Below are 24614 nucleotides of genomic sequence, written 5' to 3'. Positions count from 1 at the left end.
ACCTTCATTAGTTTGGTCACAAAAACAAGTCATTGGGATGGGCTGGGGTTGGGATGGGATAGGCTGGGGTTGGGATGGGATGGGGTTGGGATGGGATGGGCTGGGGTTGGGATGTGATGGGCTGGGGTTGGGATGGGATGGGCTGGGGTTGGGATGGGATGGGCTGGGGTTGGGATGGGATGGGCTGGGGTTGGGATGGGATGGGCTGGGCTGGGCTGGGCTGGGGTTGGGATGGGATGGGCTGGGGTTGGGATGGGATGGGCTGGGGTTGGGATGGGATGGGATGGGCTGGGGTTGGGATGGGATGGGATGGGCTGGGGTTGGGATGGGATGGGATGGGGTTGGGATGGGCTGGGGTTGGGATGGGATGGGCTGGGGTTGGGATGTGATGGGCTGGGCTGGGGTTGGGATGGGATGGGCTGGGGTTGGGATGGGATGGGCTGGGGTTGGGATGTGATGGGCTGGGCTGGGGTTGGGATGGGATGGGATGGGCTGGGGTTGGGATGGGATGGGATGGGCTGGGGTTGGGATGGGATGGGCTGGGGTTGGGATGTGATGGGCTGGGCTGGGGTTGGGATGGGATGGGCTGGGGTTGGGATGGGATGGGATGGGCTGGGGTTGGGATGGGATGGGATGGGCTGGGGTTGGGATGGGATGGGATGGGCTGGGGTTGGGATGGGATGGGATGGGATGGGCTGGGGTTGGGATGGGCTGGGGTTGGGATGGGCTAGGGTGTGGTTGGGATGGGCTGGATTCAACATTTGTTTTTGTTTCTCATTGATTATAGCGTTGTTGTACAAGTCAATAATAAACAGGTGTTCACAAAAAAAAGATTACATGGCAAAGTCTTGGAAGTCGTATTCCAAAATAGTTACATCCAAGTAGCCATTGTTGTTCTATAGTCTCCAGCGTTTCCTACACACACATCCCGGTTCAAAAGAGCACCTGTTTGTCACATCAGGAGAAGAAAGTGGAAGTGTTCTAAATAGTATCCTGCACACTACTTTTAACAAGAGCCCTATGGACCCGGGTTCAAAAGTAGTGCGCACTATAGGGAATATGATGCCATTTGGGACGCAGGACTTTCATTCATATGTTAGGGGGTTTTCATTCATTCTGGCACACTCATTCAGACCAGATGCTTCACAGCTGCATCGTGGAGATCGTCCAAAAAAATAAAAAAGTAAGTGTCCTTCCTTGTTACAATAAACACTAGCAGTCATACGATACCCACTCCAAAGATTGGACCATTTGATCGGTGTGAAGTCAATCTGTCAACAGCGGAAGAGCTTTCCAGACAGAGTGGAAGACCGTGGAACCAGGTAGCCAAAAGAAGTAGGACATTATCCTTATAATAATAATAATTATCCTTATTATGTATATTACAGAAAGCCTTGTCCCTTAATATGTATTCGACGTCTACACTGAGTGTACAAAACTTTAGGAACACCTTCCTAATATTGTGTTGCACCTCCAATCTGTCCGCAGAATTGTCTCGTCTAGGCATGGACTCTACAAGGTGTAGAAAGAATTCCACAGGGATGCTGGTCCATGTTGACTCCAATGCTTCCCACAGTTGTGTCAAGTTGGCTGGATGTCCTTTGGGTGGTGGACCATTCTTGATACACACGGGAAACTGTTAAGCGTGAAAAACCCAGCAGCGTTGCAGTTCTTGACACAAACCGGTGCGCCTGCCTGTCACCTACTACCCTACCCCCGTTCAAAAGCCCTTAAATCTTTTGTCTTATCCCTTCAGCCTCTGAATGGCACACATACACTATCTATGTCTCAATTGTCTCAAGGTGTACAAATCCTTCTTTAACCTGTCTCCTCTCCTTCATCTACACTGATTGAAGTGGATTTAACAAGTGACATCAATAAGGGATCATAGCTTTCACCTGGATTCACCTGATCAGTAGTCTGGTGCGTCATGGAAAGACCAGGTGTTCTGGATGTTTTATCTACTCAGTGTAAAAAAGACAGGTGTGACTTTTGGGGACATTCATTACTTTTAGGGTGGTTTCCTGGACACAGATTAAGCCTAAAAACCAGCCATATTACACCAGACATGTTAGATCATTTCAACGTCAAGACTGATCTAACAGTAGTCCTGGACTAAAAAGGGCCTTCAGTGCAGAATCAAAATACTGTTTAGTCCAGGATAACACTTCATCTGTGTCTGGGAAACCATCTATTTGTGTAGTAAAGCTAGGACTTTGAGTGGAGTTTACAGGACAGGATACTGAGGAAGAGGAGGGGTTTTACAGGACAGGATACTGAGGAAGAGGAGGGGTTTTACAGGACAGGATACTGAAGAAGAGGAGGGGTTTTACAGGACAGGATACTGAGGAAGAGGAGGGGTTTTACAGGACAGGATACTGAGGAAGAGGAGGGGTTTTACAGGACAGGATACTGAAGAAGAGGAGGGGTTTTACAGGACAGGATACTGAAGAAGAGGAGGGGTTTTACAGGACAGGATACTGAGGAAGAGGAGGGGTTTTACAGGACAGGATACTGAGGAAGAGGAGGGGTTTTACAGGACAGGATACTGAATAAGAGGAGGGGTTTTACAGGACAGGATACTGAGGAAGAGGAGGGGTTTTACAGGACAGGATACTGAGGAAGAGGAGGGGTTTTACAGGACAGGATACTGAGGAAGAGGAGGAGTTTTACAGGACAGGATACTGAGGAAGAGGAGGGGTTTTACAGGACAGGATACTGAGGAAGAGGAGGGGTTTTACAGGACAGGATACTGAGGAAGAGGAGGGGTTTTACAGGACAGGATACTGAGGAAGAGGAGGGGTTTTACAGGACAGGATACTGAGGAAGAGGAGGGTTTTTACAGGACAGGATACTGAGGAAGAGGAGGGGTTTTACAGGACAGGATACTGAGGAAGAGGAGGGGTTTTACAGGACAGGATACTGAGGAAGAGGAGGGGTTTTACAGGACAGGATACTGAAGAAGAGGATGGGTTTTACAGGACAGGATACTGAGGAAGAGGAGGGATTTTACAGGACAGGATACTGAGGAAGAGGAGGGGTTTTACAGGACAGGATACTGAGGAAGAGCAGGGGTTTACAGGACAGGATACTGAGGAAGAGGAGGGGTTTTACAGGACAGGATACTGAGGAAGAGGAGGGGTTTTACAGGACAGGATACTGAAGAAGAGGAGGGGTTTACAGGACAGGATACTGAAGAAGAGGAGGGTTTTACAGGACAGGATACTGAGGAAGAGGAGGGGTTTTACAGGACAGGATACTGAGGAAGAGGAGGGGTTTTACAGGACAGGATACTGAGGAAGAGGGGTTTTACAGGACAGGATACTGAGGAAGAGGAGGGGTTTACAGGACAGGATACTGAGGAAGAGGAGGGGTTTTACAGGACAGGATACTGAGGAAGAGGAGGGGTTTTACAGGACAGGATACTGAGGAAGAGGAGGGGTTTTACAGGATACTGAAGAAGAGGAGGGGTTTTACAGGACAGGATACTGAAGAAGAGGAGGGGTTTTACAGGATACTGAAGAAGAGGAGGGGTTTTACAGGACAGGATACTGAAGAAGAGGAGGGGTTTTACAGGACAGGATACTGAAGAAGAGGAGGGGTTTTACAGGATACTGAAGAAGAGGAGGGGTTTTACAGGACAGGATACTGAAGAAGAGGAGGGGTTTTACAGGACAGGATACTGAAGAAGAGGAGGGGTTTTTACAGGACAGGATACTGAAGAAGAGGAGGGGTTTTACAGGACAGGATACTGAGGAAGAGGAGGGGTTTTACAGGACAGGATACTGAGGAAGAGGAGGGGTTTTACAGGACAGGATACTGAGGAAGAGGAGGGGTTTTACAGGACAGGATACTGAGGAAGAGGAGGGGTTTTACAGGACAGGATACTGAAGAAGAGGAGGGGTTTTACAGGACAGGATACTGAGGAAGAGGAGGGGTTTTACAGGACAGGATACTGAGGAAGAGGAGGGGTTTTACAGGACAGGATACTGAGGAAGAGGAGGGGTTTAATTGACAGGATATATATTTTCAGGGCTGTTAATCAAAGGCTGATGATTGGTTCTCTTGGCTCTTTCGTCTTTGCCACCACTCCTCTCATCAAAGAGCTTTGACACCTCATGATAATCCATTTTACACCCCAAAACAAATAACATGTTTTGTTAAACAACTAGTTCTCCCAAAATGACAAAATGACATACTGGTTTCCTTACCCTGTAAATCAGTCTATGGACAAGATGAAACAGCAATTTATGCTTTATAAACAATGTCATTTTGGCATTTGGGTCAACTATCCCTTTGATGTTTCTCAGTCAAACCTGTAACAGCAGTAACAACCTGTAAAATGAACTCCTTAAATGATTAAATCCATAGCATTCTCTATTCCCATAAAACAAGGGGGAAATATTGAAATTGTAGATCTTCATGCACAAGGACGAATTGAGGTGAACTGGAGTTGAGGAATTTGGAAAGATCTCTCTTTCCTGGCAACTCTGTCACACTACTCCTTGCAGCCTGATAGACACATACATCATTGACGTTGTACTTCAGACCAATGAGGCCAATTCAATTCAATTATATTGTAATTAGGGGAAAGGTCAGCCTTTGGTTTTGACGTCAAACAGCAAGGGAAGTGTTTATGTGGCGTGTTCTTGGTTTAAATGAGAAATCTGCAGTTGCTACATACATTTTTGGGCTTATAAATGAATCTTATGTACCCATTGATATACAGCATACCCATTGATATAGAGCATACCCATTGATATAGAGCATACCCATTGATATAGAGCATACCCATTGATTCTTGGCGATTCTAACTTGAGCTTAGTTCTTCATGAGCTTAGTTCAACTGTCGTACCTCAGCAGAACACAAAATATACGCTTGTTTTACTTCAGAACCACAGGAGGTTGGTGGCACCTTAAATGGGGAGGATGGGCTAGTGGTAATGGCTGGAGTGGAATAGGTGGAAAGGTATCAACAACATCAAACACGTGGTTTCCATGGTTTCCATGTGTTTGATACCATTCCATTCACTCCGTTCCAGACATTATTATGAGCCGTCCTCCTCCCCCAGCAGCCTCCACCTATCAGAACTCTAAATAAAAGCTTCATTGTTTTACACCAATGTTTGAATACAGAGTAAATGTAAACAAACAAGGATAAAACTATACTGTTGATGTCATGGATGGTCAGTCCTTGAATCCATAGCTCTGTCTATGAATCTGAGAGTGGTTAAGTTTCTCCAGTCTCATCCCCTCAGTATTTTTTACTTGAACAGTGACGGGGGAAACGTTGTGTTATTGTTTCAACTGCTGATTGGTCCTTCAACCTGTCATTTAACACACGTCTGTTTAAAAGAGTGCACCGAAGGTGTGCCTTATAGGAGCACTCACTCACATAAACACTGGTCTAAGTCACTGAGATGGGACGATGGAGGGACGATGGAGGGACGATGGAGGGACGATGGAAGGACGATGGAGGGGCGATGGAGGGACAATGGAAGGACGATGGAAGGACGATGGAAGGACGATGGAGGGACGATGGAGGGACGATGGAGGGACGATGGAGGGACGATGGAGGGACGATGGAAGGACGATGGAAGGACGATGGAGGGACGATGGAGGGACGATGGAAGGACGATGGAGGGACGATGGAGGGACGATGGAGGGACGATGGAAGGACGATGGAAGCTTGAAAGTGATGATAAAACAAGGTTTACTTTCTCACGTGAATCCTGAGGCTCCAGCTCCTTCCACTCCAAAACATAGATCCAATTCAAACAAAACAGCCATTTCAACTTTACTGCCACCGTCGTCCACTGAGAAGAATGGAGCTAGAGGTAGTGAGGTTGACTAAACCTGTCCTCTTATCAAACCTAATCCTATGGCAAATATCCCTGAGGACAGAGACAGAGACAGAGACAGAGACAGAGACAGACAGACAGACAGACAGACAGACAGACAGACAGACAGACAGACAGACAGACAGACAGACAGACAGACAGACAGACAGACAGACAGACAGACAGACAGACAGGACAGACAGGACAGACAGAGACAGAGAGAGACAGAGACAGACAGAGACAGACAGACAGAGACAGAGACAGAGAGAGACAGAGACAGAGAGAGACAGACAGAGACAGAGACAGAGAGAGACAGAGAGAGACAGAGACAGACAGAGACAGAGACAGAGACAGAGAAACAGACGGCTTTCAAAGGGCCACATAAACAAAGCTCTGGATACGTCCCAAATGGCACCCTTTTCCCTTTATAGTGCCCTGTGTTTATAGTGAACTACAATAGTGCCTTAAGGGCCCTGATCAAAAGAAGTGCACTATACAGGGAATAGGGTGACATTTGGGACGCATACTCTGATTTGGGTGCAGAGAGAGGTGCAGAGAGAGGTGAAGTGGCTGAATAAATGGGATTTGACAGAGCTGCAGGGAGCTTGTCTCAGTTCAGAACAGAGAGGAGAGAGTGCTGTGCACTGGTCTAGTCTCCCCCTTCCAACCTCCTCTGTTGCTCAGCCTTCTCTCCTCCTTCTCCTTCTCTCACCCCCCTTCCCTCCTCTGTCGCTCCCCTTCCCTGCTTCTGTCACACCCCCTTCCCTCCTCTTCCGTCGCTCCCCCTTACCTCCTCCGCCGCTCCCCCTTACCTCCTTCTGTCACACCCCCTTCCCTCCTTCTCTGTTGCCCCCCTTCCCTCCTTCTCTATAGCCCCCCTTTCCCTCCAGCCCCTCCTCCTTCTCTGTCGCTCCCCCTTCCCTCCTCCTCCGTCACTCCCCCTTCCCTCCTTCTCTATAGCCCCCCTTTCCCTCCCGCCCTCCTCCTTTCGCTCCCCCTTCCCTCCTCCTTCTCCTTCTCTATCGCTCCCCCTTCAGAGATTCAGAGATTCCCAGTGTGTGGTGCTGTTCAGAGACTCCCAGTGTGTGGTGCTGTTCAGAGACTCCCAGTGTGTGGTGCTGTTCAGAGACAACCGGTGTGTGGTGCTGTTCAGAGACAACCAGTTTGTGGTGCTGTTCAGAGACAACCAGTGTGTGGTGCTGTTCAGAGACTCCCGGTGTGTGGTGCTGTTCAGAGACTCCCGGTGTGTGGTGCTGTTCAGAGACAACCAGTGTGTGGTGCTGTTCAGAGACAACCATTGTGTGGTGCTGTTCAGAGACTTCCGGTGTGTGGTGCTGTTCAGAGACTCCCGGTGTGTGGTGCTGTTCAGAGACAACCAGTGTGTGTGGTGCTGTTCAGAGACTCCGGTGTGTGGTGCTGTTCAGAGACAACCAGTGTTTGGTGCTGTTCAGAGACAACCAGTGTTTGGTGCTGTTCAGAGACAACCAGTGTTTGGTGCTGTTCAGAGACAACCAGTGTGTGTGGTGCTGTTCAGAGACAACCAGTGTGTGGTGCTGTTCAGAGACAACCAGTGTTTGGTGCTGTTCAGAGACAACCAGTGTTTGGTGCTGTTCAGAGACAACCAGTGTTTGGTGCTGTTCAGAGACAACCAGTGTTTGGTGCTGTTCAGAGACAACCAGTGTTTGGTGCTGTTCAGAGACAACCAGTGTTTGGTGCTGTTCAGAGACAACCAGTGTGTGTGGTGCTGTTCAGAGACAACCAGTGTGTGGTGCTGTTCAGAGACTCCCGGTGTGTGGTGCTGTTCAGAGACTCCCGGTGTGTGGTGCTGTTCAGAGACAACCAGTGTGTGGTGCTGTTCAGAGACAACCAGTGTGTGGTGCTGTTCAGAGACTTCCGGTGTGTGGTGCTGTTCAGAGACTCCCGGTGTGTGGTGCTGTTCAGAGACAACCAGTGTGTGTGGTGCTGTTCAGAGACAACCAGTGTGTGTGGTGCTGTTCAGAGACAACCAGTGTGTGTGGTGCTGTTCAGAGACAACCAGTGCGTGGTGCTGTTCAGAGACAACCAGTGTGTGTGGTCCTGTTCAGAGACAACCAGTGTGTGTGGTGCTGTTCAGAGACAACCAGTGTGTGTGGTGCATTCCCCCAGGGGCCCATGGGTAATAGATAGATACTGATAGAGTAGAGCCAGTTCATCCGCTGGGCTCTGCACCTCACCTAGCTGGTGGTGTGGAACGCCATGGGAGGACACCATTTACATTTCAAACAAAGCAACGTCGGAAAAGTCGTGTCAGAGCCAAGAAGGAATCAAGTGACTCCACTGGAGACGGCTTTTGTTTTGGTCAGTTATGTGACCAACAATCCCTAGTACCCTAGCTCCTTCTAACCTCTTCACAGGAAAAGCTCTCCGCCACATCAGCAACTGTATAAACTGAGCCACTGGAAGAAAAACATGTTCGTGGTTGGTTGAGAGGGACGAGAGAGACTGGACAATGTAACGGACATTTTTAGAAGCCGAGTCTCTGGGTAGGGAATGTCTGTGTGTGTATGTGTGTGTGTGTGTCTGTGTGTGTATGTGTGTGTGTGTGTGTCTGTGTGTGTGTGTGTGTGTCTGTGTGTGTCTGTGTGTTTTTGTGTCTGTGTGTGTGTGTGTGCATCTGTGTGTGTGCGTCAGTGTGTGTGCGTCTGTGTGTGTGCGTCTGTGTGTGTGCGTCTGTGTGTGTGCGCGTCTGTGTGTGTGCGTCTGTGTGTGCGCGTCTGTGTGTGCGCGTGTGTGCGTCTGTGTGTGTGTGTGTGTGTGTGTGTGTGTCTGTGTCTGTGTGTGTGTCTGTGTGTGTGTCTGTGTGTGTGTGTGTGTGTGTGTGTGTGTGTGTGTGTGTGTGTGTGTGTGTGTGTGTGTGTGTCTGTGTGTGTGTGTGTGTGTCTGTGTGTGTGTGTGTGTGTGTGTGTCTGTGTGTGTGTGTGTGTGTGGTCAGATGACCACGTGGTAACAAAATAAAGTGTGAATATATGACATAATAAAGCTGTACCCGACATACATATCTTCATGATAGAGACTAGCTTCGTCATTAACCTCGTGTGTACAACCGACAGGTCTTTTCAGTCTCTACAGAGAGGCATGTCCATTCATCTTCTCCCCAGCGTGTTTCTCTTTCCTGTCACCCTTCTCCATTTCTCTGGGTCTAAACCCATCCCCGTGCTGCACCATTTACATAAAGCACGATTGATGGCGATGCTGGACCTTGTATTTGCTATGACACATGATGCAGGGTGTGATCCTTAGCTTTGTGCTCATCGCGGGGCCATACCTCATTGACGGAGAACGTATAGGCAGGATACGGGGTGCTTTCAGCACCCAATTACCAAGCACCTAAAAGCCTGCTCTTTCAGCAGGCGCCACATTGTACAAACTACCAAAGAGAGGGGAGGGGGAAACAGGGGAAGAAAAGGGGAGTTGAGCATGTAGCTCTGACTCACAGCACAGGGTACAGAGACAGGCATCATTAGTTTAGCCCAGTCATGTCAAACAGGCCAAACAGAAAAGCTTTTCTTCACCAACTCCACATAAACACAATCCCCCCCCCCCCCCCCCCCCCCGCCCCCCTTTCCACTTAGAGGACGGGTAGAACATTGCCTCATTCCAGCGAATCGCTCCTTGCTCTTTCCGTACCTCTCCCCCGCTCATTTAAACTGTAGTATGTCTTGTGTGTGTTTGACAAGCTTCTCAGGGCAAAGAGAAGAGCGGGAACTGGTGTGAAAGACTGGTCTTATCTTCATGCTGAAGCCTCCCTGAAACATTGAGATGGGTTACAGCCTAGGCAGACAAGAACGTCCCTTTGAACAGACCACCTCAAAGTGTAGTGAAAGTACAGTACTGATTCATGAGAAGATATAGTTGCAGTGACTGAACGAGACCCAAAAGCAACTCAAATGCTCAGTTAGAGCGATAGTGTGCTCACACAGGGCTGAGGATTGTGGGTGGCGGTCTCTGTCATCAGTACTGGGCATTGTGTGGGTCATCATCAGTTGAGTCGGACATTGTCCCAGATATATGGAAAGGTGCCCTGAGGCCTAACGGAAGTTCTACATCATTACTCTTCCCTCCCTTGACACCACCTTCTCATCCAGCAGCCCCCTTTTCCCCCTGTTATTTCTCTCTTTCCCCCGCCCCTTTGTATATTTTCCCTCCCCCTCCCCCTCTCTCCCCTTTCTCTCTCCTCCCCCTCTTCCCTTTCTCTCTCATCCCCTTCTTCCCTTTCTCTCTCCTCACCCCTCTCCCCTTTCTCTCTCCTCACCCCTCTCCCCACCCCTCTCCCCTTTCTCTCTCCTCACCCCTCTCCCCTTTCTCTCCTCCCCCTCTCCCCTTTCTCTCTCCCCCAACACCCCATCCTCACCCAACAGCCACCTTTTCCCCCCTTTTCCCCCTGTTATTTCTCTTTCCCCAGCCCCTTTGTATATCTCCCCCCCTCTCTCCCCCTTTCTCTCTGCTCCCCCACTCCCCCTTCTCTCTCCTCCCCCTCTCCCCTTTCTCTCTCCCCCAACACCCACCTTTTCCCCCTTTCTTCCATGTTATTCCTCCCCCCTTTGCCTTTCCTCTTCTCCCCCCTTTTCTCATCCCCCCTCTCCCCTTTCTCTCTCCCCTCTCCTCCCTTTCTCTCTCCAACCCCTCGCTCCCCCCCTCTCTCCTCCCCTGTCTCTCCCCTTTCTCATCCTCTCTCTCATAAAGTCATTGGGCTTTGTTTGTCCAGGCCGGTGGCGGCAGGTGAGGGTTCCTTGCACCCAGACAGCTGAGGAGGAGGAGAGGAGCCAACGTTCAGAGATGAGAGAGACCGTCGCTAACCTCTGACCCCTCCCATCAATCATCCCCCTGTCACCCATCTTACCAGACCCTCCCCCCCGCCCTCCAAGCACTGGTTGGGACAGGAACAGGTGACCACCAGGTAACTGGTTCACATCAAATGTCACACAAGGCCCATAGACATCAATCAGACAGAGAGAGAGGGAAGGGGGGTGAGAAGGAGGAGGGAGAGGGAGGAAAAGGGGGATGAGAAAGAGAGAAAGGTAAAGAGAAATATGGGGGAGAAAATGAGAGAGAGAAGAAACCACTTCAAAGAGTGAAGCTTCCTCTGAGACTAAAGAAGTTGGGAAAGAAAGAGTTGCTCTAGGAGGCAGCATTCAGCGACGCTGAAAACTTTAGCAACACGTTTGTTAACACTGTAGGCATTCCTCAATGTATCACCCAGAAGAATGGGCACTATGTAACTACTATACAACTGCCAACCTTTTGACCAACAAACATGATGTTTTCCAGCCGAGGGGGCGATTGTGTAGCTCTGAATGACAGCTACTAAAGGGCGCCAGAACTTTGTGCTCATTCCAAAGCAGACGAGCCCCTCGATGTTATTCTTTTGAGCCATGAGAAACACAAATCACACTAAATCCATAGAATAGTGTGAAAGGCATCCAGCTGGTCTCTTCATTATACCCCCTCTGTCATCTGGACTGCTCTTCACCACACACACACACACACACACACACACACACACACACACACACACACACACACACACACACACACACACACACACACACACACACACACACACACACACACACACACACACACACACGGGAGAGTGAAGCTAGGCAAGACACCCACCTACACAACCTTTTATGGGCAAGCAAGACAGTCAGACACAGCCTGTAGAGTACAGCCTTCTAAAAGGTTGTCTGAACCAAACGTATTAGTGGCATATGAAAGTCATAGGCATTTCAAGTGAAAGTGTTGTCATTGCGTTTTGTCTAAATGATACGACGGATGTTTAGAGAATCATTTGAAAGGCTACAGCCACTCGTAACTGGCAGAGAGATCAGTGATCCGTCACGGCTGAGAAAAGCCACTTGGGTTGGAAACAGAGCTAGCCTGGGCCCAGATCTGTTTTGCGGGCACCTCAATGACCATAAGAGTTGGCGAGATCTGGGAACAGGCTGAAACAGAAGCACCTCGCTAGAGGGAAATCCAAGACTCATATTATGTAAATTCTCAGATACTTAGTGATGTGAAATGATCCAGAAAAGAATCAGGGTATTCATAAAACAAAGACTGCTGATCTAGGATGGATTCACGTCCGTAGGGAGATCAAACCTGGGCCTTTTTATGACCACAAACTGGAGGTATACTACAACTCCTCTACCAACTCCTAAACTCTGAGTCGCTTCACAAACATGGCAGCACACAACAAATACATCCACCCAGAGGTAGTACACTCTGGCCAAAATATCCCAGCTCTGGTGAATGGCACAATAGATATTTAGGAATGTGAGGGTCCTCCCGAGGCAATCCAATGAGGACAATACTGGCATGGAGGATGACCCAAACATACAGAGAATAGTCAACGTAACCAGGAATAGAGCAAAAAAAATATAACTATTCATATCCACTGAGTGAAGGTGGCAAAATACTACACAGCTATCAGATACACAGCCATGAATGCACACACACACACACACACACACACACACACACACCTTCCATAGCCAAGCACTAACAGTAAGGCTTTACGCAACGCTAAGATACCATCAGACCAAACTGTCATGTCTACTATGGAGAAGGTATTTACTGTAGTAGCTGAAAGGAGCACTTTCACATACTGGGTGTCCCAAATGGCACCATATTCCCTACCTAGAGGACCCAGGGCCCACATTCCCTGCCTAGAGGACCCAGGGCCCATATTCCCTGCCTAGAGGAACCAGGGCCCACATTCCCTACCTAGAGGACCCAGGGCCCATATTCCCTACCTAGAGGACCCAGGGCCCACATTCCCTGCCTAGAGGACCCAGGGCCCATATTCCCTGCCTAGAGGAACCAGGGCCCATATTCCCTACCTAGAGGACCCAGGGCCCATATTCCCTACCTAGAGGACCCAGGGCCCATATTCCCTGCCTAGAGGACCCAGGGCCCATATTCCCTGCCTAGAGGACCCAGGGCCCATATTCCCTGCCTAGAGGACCCAGGGCCCATATTCCCTACCTAGAGGACCCAGGGCCCATATTCCCTACCTAGAGGACCCAGGGCCCATATTCCCTACCTAGAGGTCCGTACCTAGTTGACCAGGGCCCATATTCCGTACCTAGTTGACCAGGGCCCATAGGGCCGTACCTAGTTGACCTGGGCCCATAGAGCCGTACCTAGCTGACCGGGCCGTACCTACTTGACCAGGGTCCATAGGGCCGTACCTACTTGACCAGGGCCCATAGGGCCGTACCTACTTGACCAGGGCCCATAGGGCCGTACCTACTTGACCAGGGCCCATAGGGCCGTACCTACCTGACCAGGGCCCATAGGGCCGTACCTACTTGACCAGGGCCCATAGGGCCGTACCTACTTGACCAGGGCCCATAGGGCCGTACCTACTTGACCAGGGCCCATAGGGCCGTACCTACTTGACCAGGGCCCATAGGGCCGTACCTACTTGACCAGGGTCCATAGGGCCGTACCTACTTGACCAGGGCCCATAGGGCCGTACCTACTTGACCAGGGCCCATAGGGCCGTACCTACTTGACCAGGGCCCATAGGGCCGTACCTACCTGACCAGGGCCCATAGGGCCGTACCTACTTGACCAGGGCCCATATGGCCGTACCTACTTGACCAGGGCCCATATGGCCGTACCTACTTGACCAGGGCCCATAGGGCCGTACCTACTTGACCAGGGCCCATAGGGCCGTACCTACTTGACCAGGGCCCATAGGGCCGTACCTACTTGACCAGGGCCCATAGGGCCGTACCTACTTGACCAGGGTCCATAGGGCCGTATCTACTTGACCAGGGCCCATAGGGCCGTACCTACTTGACCAGGGCGCATAGGGCCGTACCTACTTGACCAGGGCCCATAGGGCCATACCTACTTGACCAGGGCCCATAGGGCCGTACCTACTTGACCAGGGCCCTCCCTGAAAAGAAGCTAATTTCACAAATGTTTTTTTTTAAATGAATACAAAGAGTATACAGGTCTCTGTCACACACACACACACACACACACACACACACACACACACACACACACACACACACACACACACACACACCCCCCCCCTCTGGTGAAACAATCTAAAAAGGCAACTAAAACACATTCTAAGGATAATAAACAATCTTTATCCCCATTTTGCATTGTAAATGAAGCGACGCAAGAAACGTCCACATCATCTCTCCAAAGCTCTCAAATAAACAGTGTCGGGACAGCTGTTCTGTCTCCTGACAATCCGTTCCTGAAGGTTTTAAACATGTTCATTTTCTTCCCTGAGCGGTTTCAAGGTCCCACTTCAAGCACCAATTCACTGCATTGGAAACACCAAATAAACACTCCAGCTTCAAATAAACCTTGGAAAAAGTCTTTGTCGAGCACAGATAGAGACAAAGACAAGAAAGGAGAAGTTATGTCTCCCTAGTCATTCGCCATTTAGCAGATGCTTTTAATCCAAAGCTTTTATGAGTCTCTCGTAACTGATACAAAATGGTGGTTATGAGAAGACAATAACAAGACATAAGGATGTTCTTGACAAATGAATGAATGACAAATCAGTGTAAAATAAGGTCAGGGGTGAAGTTTCCTCTAGTTACAGATCTAGGATCAGCTTCCCCTCCCAAATACCAACCTTCAGTATTATAGAGCCCCACAGTGGAGATGTGATGTTTTTTTGTGTTTTTTTTTACCTTTATTTTACTAGGCAAGTCAGTTAAGAACACATTCTTATTTTCAATGACAGCCTATGAAGAGTGGGTAAACTGCCTTGTTCAGGGGGAGAACAACAGATTTTTCCTTGTCAGCTCAGGGATTCGATCTGGGAACCTTTCGGTTACTAGTCCAACGCTCTAACCACGAGGCTGTGGGAGGCTCACAGGGATATTGGTATCCACAGTACTCCATCAATTAAATATTTTTTAACTAGATACTTTTTGTACCCCCCCCCCCCCCCCATTTGTTTATATTTTTTATTTTACATAAATGCACTGTAATTTAAGACTTAAAACTGCAAAGTTGTCTCTCTGCCTCATGACAAAACGTGTACAATTGCATGATATTAGCTTGAAAACGAATATGTCCTTTCTGATGTAAAGGTCCTTTATAATGTTTCTTTCCAGGGCTCATGGTTCGTCCTTGCCATGCACTACCAAAGTCATAATACAAACTTCTTGTATGCTATTTTTATCTCACGCGAGTTGTTTTCTGACTATGAGGGGGTCCCTGAGGAATTGACTATCACAAAAAGGGTCCCCGGCCACGAAAGTTTTGAGAAACCCTGACCTAGACAAACGGTGCTAAGGTCCAGGGCAACTCAAAAACAGTACTAATGGATATCCCATAGAGTAGGAGTGCTGATCTAGGACCAGATACCCCTGTCCATGTCATTTTATTTATTATGATCTAAAAAGGGATAACTGATCCTAAATCAGCACTCCTACTCTTGATACATTCGGCCACAGAGTTTAGTATGTGAGATCCTGCCTGTGTTGATGGAGAGAACCATGTCCAGATAGTGGTGATTAGATTAGAAACAGACTAACACAGCCCATTAATATGCTGTAGAGGAGCAGACAATGGAACAAGTGAAGGAACATACCAGTGAAATTATTCACAAATTGTCTAGGATCAGTTTAGCCTTTTAGATTATAAAGAAGAACATCATATGGAAATGGGGGACCTGATCCTAGATCAGCACTCCTACTTGGAGACACTTGATACATATACGGCCCCAGGAAATGTATAAAGATAGAGGCTAGAAGTAGCAGCATTTGTTGATATGACTTGGTTAAATGTGGTATGAGGCCTGGTCTGAAATATCAAAACCAGTCATTAGCTTTCCCTCGGTTTGTTGTGATGGCTTTAATCCCCTCTAGCCCCAGTCTTTATGGAAGTGGTTTGAAAGCATTAGCCTTTTTCCTCAAACTGCTCATTTCAAACCATAACAAAACAATCCACACACAAAACCGTGAGCTTGTCTTTCAGGACACCTCTTGCCCGCAGGGCAGTAGGAATCATAGCTTACTTGCTTTGTCAGCTGTGCAGGTACTGTCTTTAATGATGCTTAACTGAGTAATATCATCTCAATTGGACTGCTCTTCAAAGAGACGGCCTGCGTCCCAAACATCATCTGATTCCCTTTCTACTGCACTACTTTTGACCAGGGCTCATAGAGCTCTGGGCAAAAGAAGTGCACTATATAGGGCATAGGGTGCTATTTTGGGATACATCCAGAGGCTCTGAAAGGCCTGGGTAGCTAAGGGAGTCCAGGGGAGGAGGGAGGTGTGTGTTTTGGGTGGGTGGTAATAATACTGTTAGCAAGTGTTTATTTCCCCAGACACTCTGAGGACAGTGGAGCCGTAGTCATCAACACACGCTTAAACAGCCATTTTCCATCCATTTACGGCCTGCGCTGTTTCCCTTCCCCTCCACGCAGTGTGAACAGTGTGTGTGAACAGTGTGTGTGTGAACAGTGTGTGTGAACAGTGTGTGTGTGTGAACAGTGTGTGTGTGTGAACAGTGTGTGTGTGTGTGTGTGTGTGTGTGTGTGTGTGTGTGTGTGTGTGTGTGTGTGTGTGTGTGTGTGTGTGTGTGTGTGTGTGTGTGAACAGTGTGTGTGTGAACAGTGTGTGTTCACACACAGACGGCAGCGGGGGCCGGTGAGTTAGTGTTTACAGTCCCTCTCCGACCCACTGTCTCCCCCTATGATTACTTTCCCATTTCCAAACTCACATATCATGGCCAACGGCTGCAGTCTGCCTCTGCTCTATCTCACTGAACAAACAATGTGTCTTTTAGCTGCTCTGACGCACCTACTTAAGGTCCACTGCTGGTGGTCATTCACCAACCTACTACCAGAATAAGATACCAAATTGCAGGGTGCTGTAATTCACTCGAACGGTTGACATGCCTATTTACCCAGTAAGTGGTATGCTTATTGGTTGTCCTGTGTATGACTTTGATGATGCACTGCGTATGATTTAGTGATGACTTATAGGCAGATCATATCTAGGAACATCTAGTCCTTATAGGCAGATCATATCTAGGAACATCTAGTCCTTATAGGCAGATCATATCTAGCCCTTATAGGCAGATCATATCTAGTCCTTATAGGCAGATCATATCTAGCCCTTATAGGCAGATCATATCTAGGAACATCTAGTCCTTATAGGCAGATCACATCTAGTCCTTATAGGCAGATCATATCTAGTCCTTATAGGCAGATCATATCTAGTCCTTATAGGCAGATCATATCTAGCCCTTATAGGCAGATCATATCTAGGAACATCTAGTCCTTATAGGCAGATCATATCTAGTCCTTATAGGCAGATCATATCTAGGAACATCTAGTCCTTATAGGCAGATCATATCTAGTCCTTATAGGCAGATCATATCTAGGAACATCTAGTCCTTATAGGCAGATCATATCTAGCCCTTATAGGCAGATCATATCTAGGAACATCTAGTCCTTATAGGCAGATCATATCTAGTCCTTATAGGCAGATCATATCTAGGAACATCTAGTCCTTATAGGCAGATCATATCTAGGAACATCTAGTCCTTATAGGCAGATCATATCTAGTCCTTATAGGCAGATCATATCTAGGAACATCTAGTCCTTATAGGCAGATCATATAACTGTTATTTATATTGTATGACATCACATTATATGTATGTGTTCTGCATGTACCAAGATGTTCTAATAAACCTAAGCCTGAGCCTAAGCCTGAACCTAAACCTAAACAGAGCCTCGTTGGCTTTGAAGAGAATATGATGCTGTCCTGAGGCACTGTACCTTCTCCAGTAGGTTAAAGAGACATGAGCCCTCTTCAATTACAACCACATTTCATATAGAAGGTTTAAGATTCCTTGGGGTGAGCTAAGGTCAGGATACACAACTCTGGCTACTAGGAGTACTTGTGTTTAGTGGTGAAAACAGGGTTGAAAGGGTGGGACTGTGTGGACTAAACAGAGGTAGTTCCTGGCACAGCGAGCTGAGAGAAGACACCAGATATCTGACTAAGGTTTCACCGCCACCGGGAATCAGCAGTAGTGTTGTTGGCTCACCAGATGGTACACTACCTCATATATACTCCATAGTGCCCTGGTCAAAAATACTATGCTATATAGGGAATAGGGTGCCATTGGGGACGCATCCTTTGAATGTCCCCTTGGCTGGTAAGGCAATACAACAGCAACATGACACAGCGTTACCTTGTCAACACTCACTAACCTATCAAATCAAAATTGTATTTGACACATGCGCTGAATACAACAGACCTTACAGTGAAATGCTTACAGTGAAATGCTTACTGACAAACCTTTAACCAACAATGCAGTTTTGAGAAAAATACCTAAAGAAAAATAAGAAATAAAAGTAACAAATAGTTAAAGTAAAATACTAATAGCGAGGCTATATACAGGGGATACCGGTACAGAGTCCATGTGGAGGCTATATACAGGGGGTACCGGTACAGAGTCAATGTGCTGGGGCACCGGTTAGTCAAGGTAATTGAGGTAATATGTACATGTAGGTAGCCTTATTAAAGTGACTTATGCGTAGATAATGACAGAGAGTAGCAGCAGCGTAAGAGAAAGGGGGGGAGGGGGGGGGGGGCAATGCAAATAGTCTGGGTAGCCATTTGATTAGGTGTCCCCCCCACCAGCCCTAAAAAACAACAGCCCTACAAGCTACTGTACCGCACCTCCCTCTGTCCCCCTCTCTACACCATGTTAAGGCAGTCTCACAGTGGAGCTTCGCCACCACCACACTTTCACACTGTGTGAGCAGGCCAGGGCAGAGGGGGAAGGCGCAGCGTCCTCGCAGCGGAGCGGTGGCAGGCAGCATGGGCCTGCACCTGCCCCCTGTCCATCAGTCAGCCCTGTCCATCAGTCAGCCCTGTCCATCAGTCAGCCCTGTCCAGCAGTCAGCCCTGTCCATCAGTCAGCCCTGTCCATCAGTCAGCCCTGTCCATCAGTCAGCCATGTCCAGAAGTCAGCCATGTCCAGAAGTCAGCCATGTCCAGCAGTCAGCCCTGTCCAGCAGTCAGCCCTGTCCATCAGTCAGCCCTGTCCATCAGTCAGCCATGTCCAGAAGTCAGCCCTGTCCAGCAGTCAGCCCTGTCCATCAGTCAGCCCTGTCCATCAGTCAGCCCTGTCCGCAGTCAGCCCTGTCCAGCATAAACACACACAGTCCTCACTGGTTCGGTATCCTAATATGAGGAGGAACAGTGAGTGGTCATCTAAGGTACAGGGAATGGCTGTGGATTATCAACTGGCCTATGGTGCATGTTTAGACAGAGATATTATGGTGCAGGTTTAGACAGAGATATTATGGTGCAGGTTTAGACAGAGATATTATGGTGCATGTTTAGACAGAGATATTATGGTGCATGTTTAGACAGAGATATTATGGTGGTGGTTTAGGAAACGATATTATGGTGCATATTGTAACATTTGCTTTCTTTTCTGTCTAGCTAGGTGTACATTTCCATTTTATTCATGAAATTTGTTTCAAAACAAACACTGAACATACTGTGTACTGACCTTGACAGGAGAACATAAACACCTGAAGAGAAACATTCAGAAAAAAACTAGAGACACACAGAGACAGACAGAGAGAGAGAGAGAGAGAGAGAGAGAGAGAGAGAGAGAGAGAGAAAGAGAGACAGAGAGACAGAGAGACAGAGAGACAGAGAGACAGAGATAGAAAGAGCATGAGAGAGAGAGAGATAGAAAGAGCATGAGAGAGACAGAGAGACAGAGAGCGAGAGCGAGAGAGAGAAATAGAAAGAGTGTGAGAGAGAGAGAGAGAGAGAGAGAGAGAGAGAGACAGTGAGAGCTGGTGAGCAAAGTTTTTCTGGATGGGGAAGAGAGAGCCCTGTCCAAGCCAAAAAGGAAGTGTCAGGTCCGGACGGATGGCCCCGGCTCTGGGAGGAGTAACTGAGCCATGTCGAGGAGAAAAGGAATCATATGGAGAGCAGCGGGGGAGGATCGTCACTCTCAACGGTGTGTCTATCCATCCACTACCACCACCGATTGCTTTGATAAAACAATGTCCTGAAAAGTCCTCGCGTACTCATATTGATGCGAGTGTCCAAAACGACTTCCCGGAGTCATTATTTTTGGTTTTGCATGAATTGGCTACTAAAACCATGTCCAAAACAGACAAATTCCCTTAATCGAACTACCCCTTCACCCCCCCCCCCCCCCCCCCCCAGGCCTCAATGTCTACCCTCTCATCTATCTGTACTCCCCTCTCAGTGATGCCCTAACTAACACTGTCCTGGAGGGGGGGGATGACACTGTCCTGGAGGTGTCCATGTCAACTTGTCCCCTTGTTATTGAGCTTGGAAGTTACCTTGATCTTGGGTCAGTTTTGCATCTCCCCCAATAATGGTTAAGGTTAGGATTGGGGGAGGGGAAGCTGATCCTGGATCAGTACCTAGGGGAAATGTCATCCAGGAGAATTAAGCCCCATCATTTAGTAGTCTCCCAACTAGTTCCTGATTAAAAGGGGAGATTTGTATCACTCCCATAGAGTAGCCTACAGAAAAACACTCCCACAGAGTAGCTTATAGAGTATGCTATAGCAAAACACTCCCAGAGTAGCCTATAGAGTATACTATAGCAAAACACTCCCAGAGTAGCCTATAGAGTATGCTATAGCAAAACACTCCCAGAGTAGCCTAGAGTATACTATAGCAAAACACTCCCAGAGTAGCCTATAGAGTATGCTATAGCGAAACACTCCCACAGAGTAGCCTATAGAGTACGCTATAGCAAAACACTCCCACAGAGTAGCTTATAGCAAAACACTCGCACAGAGTAGCTTATAGCAAAACACTCCCAGAGTAGCCTATAGAGTATGCTATAGCAAAACACTCCCAGAGAGTAGCCTATAGAGTATGCTATAGCGAAACACTCCCACAGAGTAGCTTATAGCAAAACACTCCCACAGAGTAGCCTATAGAGTACACTATAGCAAAACACTCCCACAGAGTAGCTTATAGCAAAACACTCCCACAGAGTAGCTTATAGAGTACACTATAGCAAAATACTCCCACAGAGTAGCTTATAGAGTACACTATAGCAAAACACTCCCACAGAGTAGCTTATAGCAAAACACTCCCAGAGTAGCCTATAGAGTATCCTATCGGAAAACACTCCCACAGACCAACCTATATCAAAGCACTCCCACAGACCAGTCTATAGCAAAACACTCCCACAGACCAGTCTATAGCAAAACACTCCCACAGACCAGCCTATAGCAAAACACTCTCACAGACCAGCCTATAGCAAAACACTCCCACAGACCAGCCAATAGAAACACTCCCACAGACCAGCCAATAGAAACACTCCCACAGACCAGTCTATAGCAAAACACTCCCACAGACCATTCTATAGCAAAACACTCCCACAGACCAGCCTATAGCAAAGCACTCCCACAGAGTATCCTATAGAAAAACACTCCCACAGAGTAGCCAATAGCAAAACACTCCCACAGACCAGCCAATAGAAACACTCCCACAGACCAGCCAATAGAAACACTCCCACAGACCAGCCAATAGAAACACTCCCACAGACCAGCCAATAGAAACACTCCCACAGACCAGCCAATAGAAACACTCCCACAGACCAGCCAATAGAAACACTCCCATAGACCAGCCAATAGAAACACTCCCACAGACCAGCCAATAGAAACACTCCCACAGACCAGCCAATAGAAACACTCCCACAGAGTAGCCTATAGAGTATGCTATAGCGAAACACTCCCACAGAGTAGCTTATAGAGTACACTATAGCAAAACACTCCCACAGACCAGCCTATAGCAAAGCACTCTCACAGACCAGCCTATAGCAAAACACTCCCACAGACCAGCCTATAGCAAAACACTCCCACAGACCAGTCTATAGCAAAACACTCCCACAGACCAGTCTATAGCAAAACACTCCCACAGACCAGCCTATAGCAAAGCACTCCCACAGAGTATCCTATAGAAAAACACTCCCACAGAGTAGCCAATAGCAAAACACTCCCACAGACCAGCCAATAGAAACACTCCCACAGACCAGCCAATAGCAAAACACTCCCACAGACCAGCCAATAGAAACACTCCCACAGACCAGCCAATAGAAACACTCCCACAGACCAGCCAATAGAAACACTCCCACAGACCAGCCAATAGAAACACTCCCACAGACCAGCCAATAGAAACACTCCCACAGACCAGCCAATAGAAACACTCCCACAGACCAGCCAATAGAAACACTCCCACAGACCAGCCAATAGAAACACTCCCACAGACCAGCCAATAGAAACACTCCCACAGACCAGCCAATAGAAATACTCCCACAGACCAGCCAATAGCAAAACATGGTATATGTTAGGATTCAGCTGGTGCTGAAACGCTAAGGAGAAGATGAGGACCGTTAATCTAAGGGGGTATATGTTACAGGATGTAATGCCCCTTAATACCTAGTCCCCCCCACCCTCTCCTTTCCTTTCCTTTTCCCCCTGGTTATTAGAGAGCCACAGGTGCTCTGGGCCCCAGGCTCCGGCACGCTCACCCCAGGACAACCCTCCTCTCTCCTGGGGCCCTGGGCTGGCCAGCGGAGCTGCACATCTGAACGGCTGGGTGTCAGGTTCTACTGAGGGGAACCCGAGACACATCCTGTCAGGAAGCCACTGGACCAACAAGCTCTGAGGAGCACAGAACAGCGCCCTCACTTTCCCTCTCCTCTTTCACCTTCTCTCCCTCTTCCTCCCTTTCATTCTCTCGCTCTCTTTTTTCCTCTGAAACAATCCTTTTGAAATGATTGCCTCTGTAGCCAGAGTGTGGTAGAATTTTGTATTTTTTCATTTAACCTTTATTTAACTAGGCAAGTCAGTTAAGAACAAATTCTTATTTACAATGACGGCCTACCCCAGCCAACCCCTAACCCGGACGACCCTGGGCCTATTGTGCGCCACCCTATGGGACTCCCAATCACGGCCAGTTGTGATACAGCCTGGAATCGATCCAGGGTCTGTAGTGACGCCTCTAGCACTGAGATGCAGTGCCTTAGAATAATGTGGTTTCATAAGGGAATAAGGCTGCATCGCAGACAACCTAAATTCCTTTTTGACAATACCAAAAGGACAACTATATGAAGTAGCATTTGCATTTTGATTACTGTAATTTACTCTAATAAACAATTATTGAATTGCTGTGTACATGTAATGAGGTTAAAAATAAGGTGATCCAGGACTCACCAGTGGGTGGGACACTTCAGTCTTCCACTATTTGGTTCTTTATAAAGCTATTGATTAAAACACCAGTGGGTGGGACACTTCAGTCTTCCACTATTTGGTTCTTTATAAAGCTATTGATTAAAACAATATATTATTACAGTCTAACACCTCGGTTGTTGTTTGTCTGGAGATTTATTAGAGTTCATTCTGTAGTTTATTTTACAGTTTATAATTAGGAAAGTTCCATGTGACACCTAACAACGTTATGCCAAACAGATCAACTCAGCTCAACGAAAACCTTTATTACTTTAAGGACAAAACCATAAAAAAAAAACCTCAACAACACAATAGGATATTTGGACATTTTGCCAAAAAAAAAAGGGCTCATTAACAAGTAGTGGCAAAAGCAAAGCAACTCCAGTCCTTTGAATATGAAAAGTGATCCTATGGTGTCGTTTCCACAAAGCACAATGAAATGTAAACTAACCGCTTCCTCTCAGGGCTAGTCTGGTGCTGGCCTGAGGTACCAACAGCTTTGTGCAGCGTCGCCTTCTTTCCCCTCGCTCTTTGTCTTTTTGATAAACGAAATGTTGTGCTTCTGGACCCGTATTCATACAGAGTCTCAGAGTAGAAGTGCTGATATGGGACCAGGTCCCTCCTGTCCTTGTAGTCCTATATGCTCTAAAAGTCTAAACGGATCAACACTCCTACAATTAATGAATAGTGGCCCTTCACATAAGACACAATAGCATAGCTGAAACAAGCTCAAGGCTAAAATGCTTAGAATGACTCTCTCCTCAGACAGGGGAGACTGTCTTCTCTCCTCAGACAGGGGAGACTCTCTCTTCTCTCCTCAGACAGGGGTGGCTCTCTCTTCTCTCCTCAGACACAGGAGACTCTCTCTTCTCTCCTCAGACAGGGGAGACTCTCTTCTCTCCTCAGACACGGGAGGCTCTCTCTTCTCTCCTCAGACAGGGGAGACTCTCTCTCCTCTCCTCAGACAGGGGAGACTCTCTTCTCTCCTCAGACACGGGAGGCTCTCTCTTCTCTCCTCTGTTAGGGGAGACTCTCTTCTCTCCTCAGACACGGGAGGCTCTCTCTTCTCTCCTCAGACACGGGAGGCTCTCTCTTCTCTCCTCAGACACAGGAGACTCTCTCTTCTCTCCTCAGACACGGGAGACTCTCTCTTCTCTCCTCAGACAGGGGAGACTCTCTCTTCTCTCCTCAGACAGGGGAGACTCTCTTCTCTCCTCAGACACGGGAGGCTCTCTCTTCTCTCCTCAGTTAGGGGAGACTCTCTCTTCTCTCCTCAGACACGGGAGGCTCTCTCTTCTCTCCTCAGACACGGGAGACTCTCTCTTCTCTCCTCAGACAGGGGAGACTCTCTCTTCTCTCCTCAGACAGGGGAGACCGTCTCCTCTGTGAATTCAGTCGACTACCTGAAGAGATAGGGAAACATCTCTCTGTAGCCATTCTCCTCAAACTCTCAAGTCTTCACATTTCACCTGGCCAAATATTTTACT

At 48.0% G+C, this 24614-nt stretch overlaps 1 protein-coding gene across 2 annotated transcripts in view; it reads right to left on the bottom strand.

Annotated features, from left to right (window-relative positions):
• The window catches only part of bmpr1ba (bone morphogenetic protein receptor, type IBa), a 154414-nt gene that overhangs the window by 18453 nt on the left and 111347 nt on the right, over positions 1 to 24614 (bottom strand). The window lies entirely within an intron of this gene.

The sequence above is a fragment of the Oncorhynchus kisutch genome, linkage group LG3 (genome assembly GCF_002021735.2).
Source record: "Oncorhynchus kisutch isolate 150728-3 linkage group LG3, Okis_V2, whole genome shotgun sequence".
Taxonomy (NCBI): Eukaryota; Metazoa; Chordata; class Actinopteri; order Salmoniformes; family Salmonidae; genus Oncorhynchus; species Oncorhynchus kisutch.
Note: the sequence above shows the minus strand (reverse complement) of the source record. Positions and strands in the feature narration are given on the sequence as shown.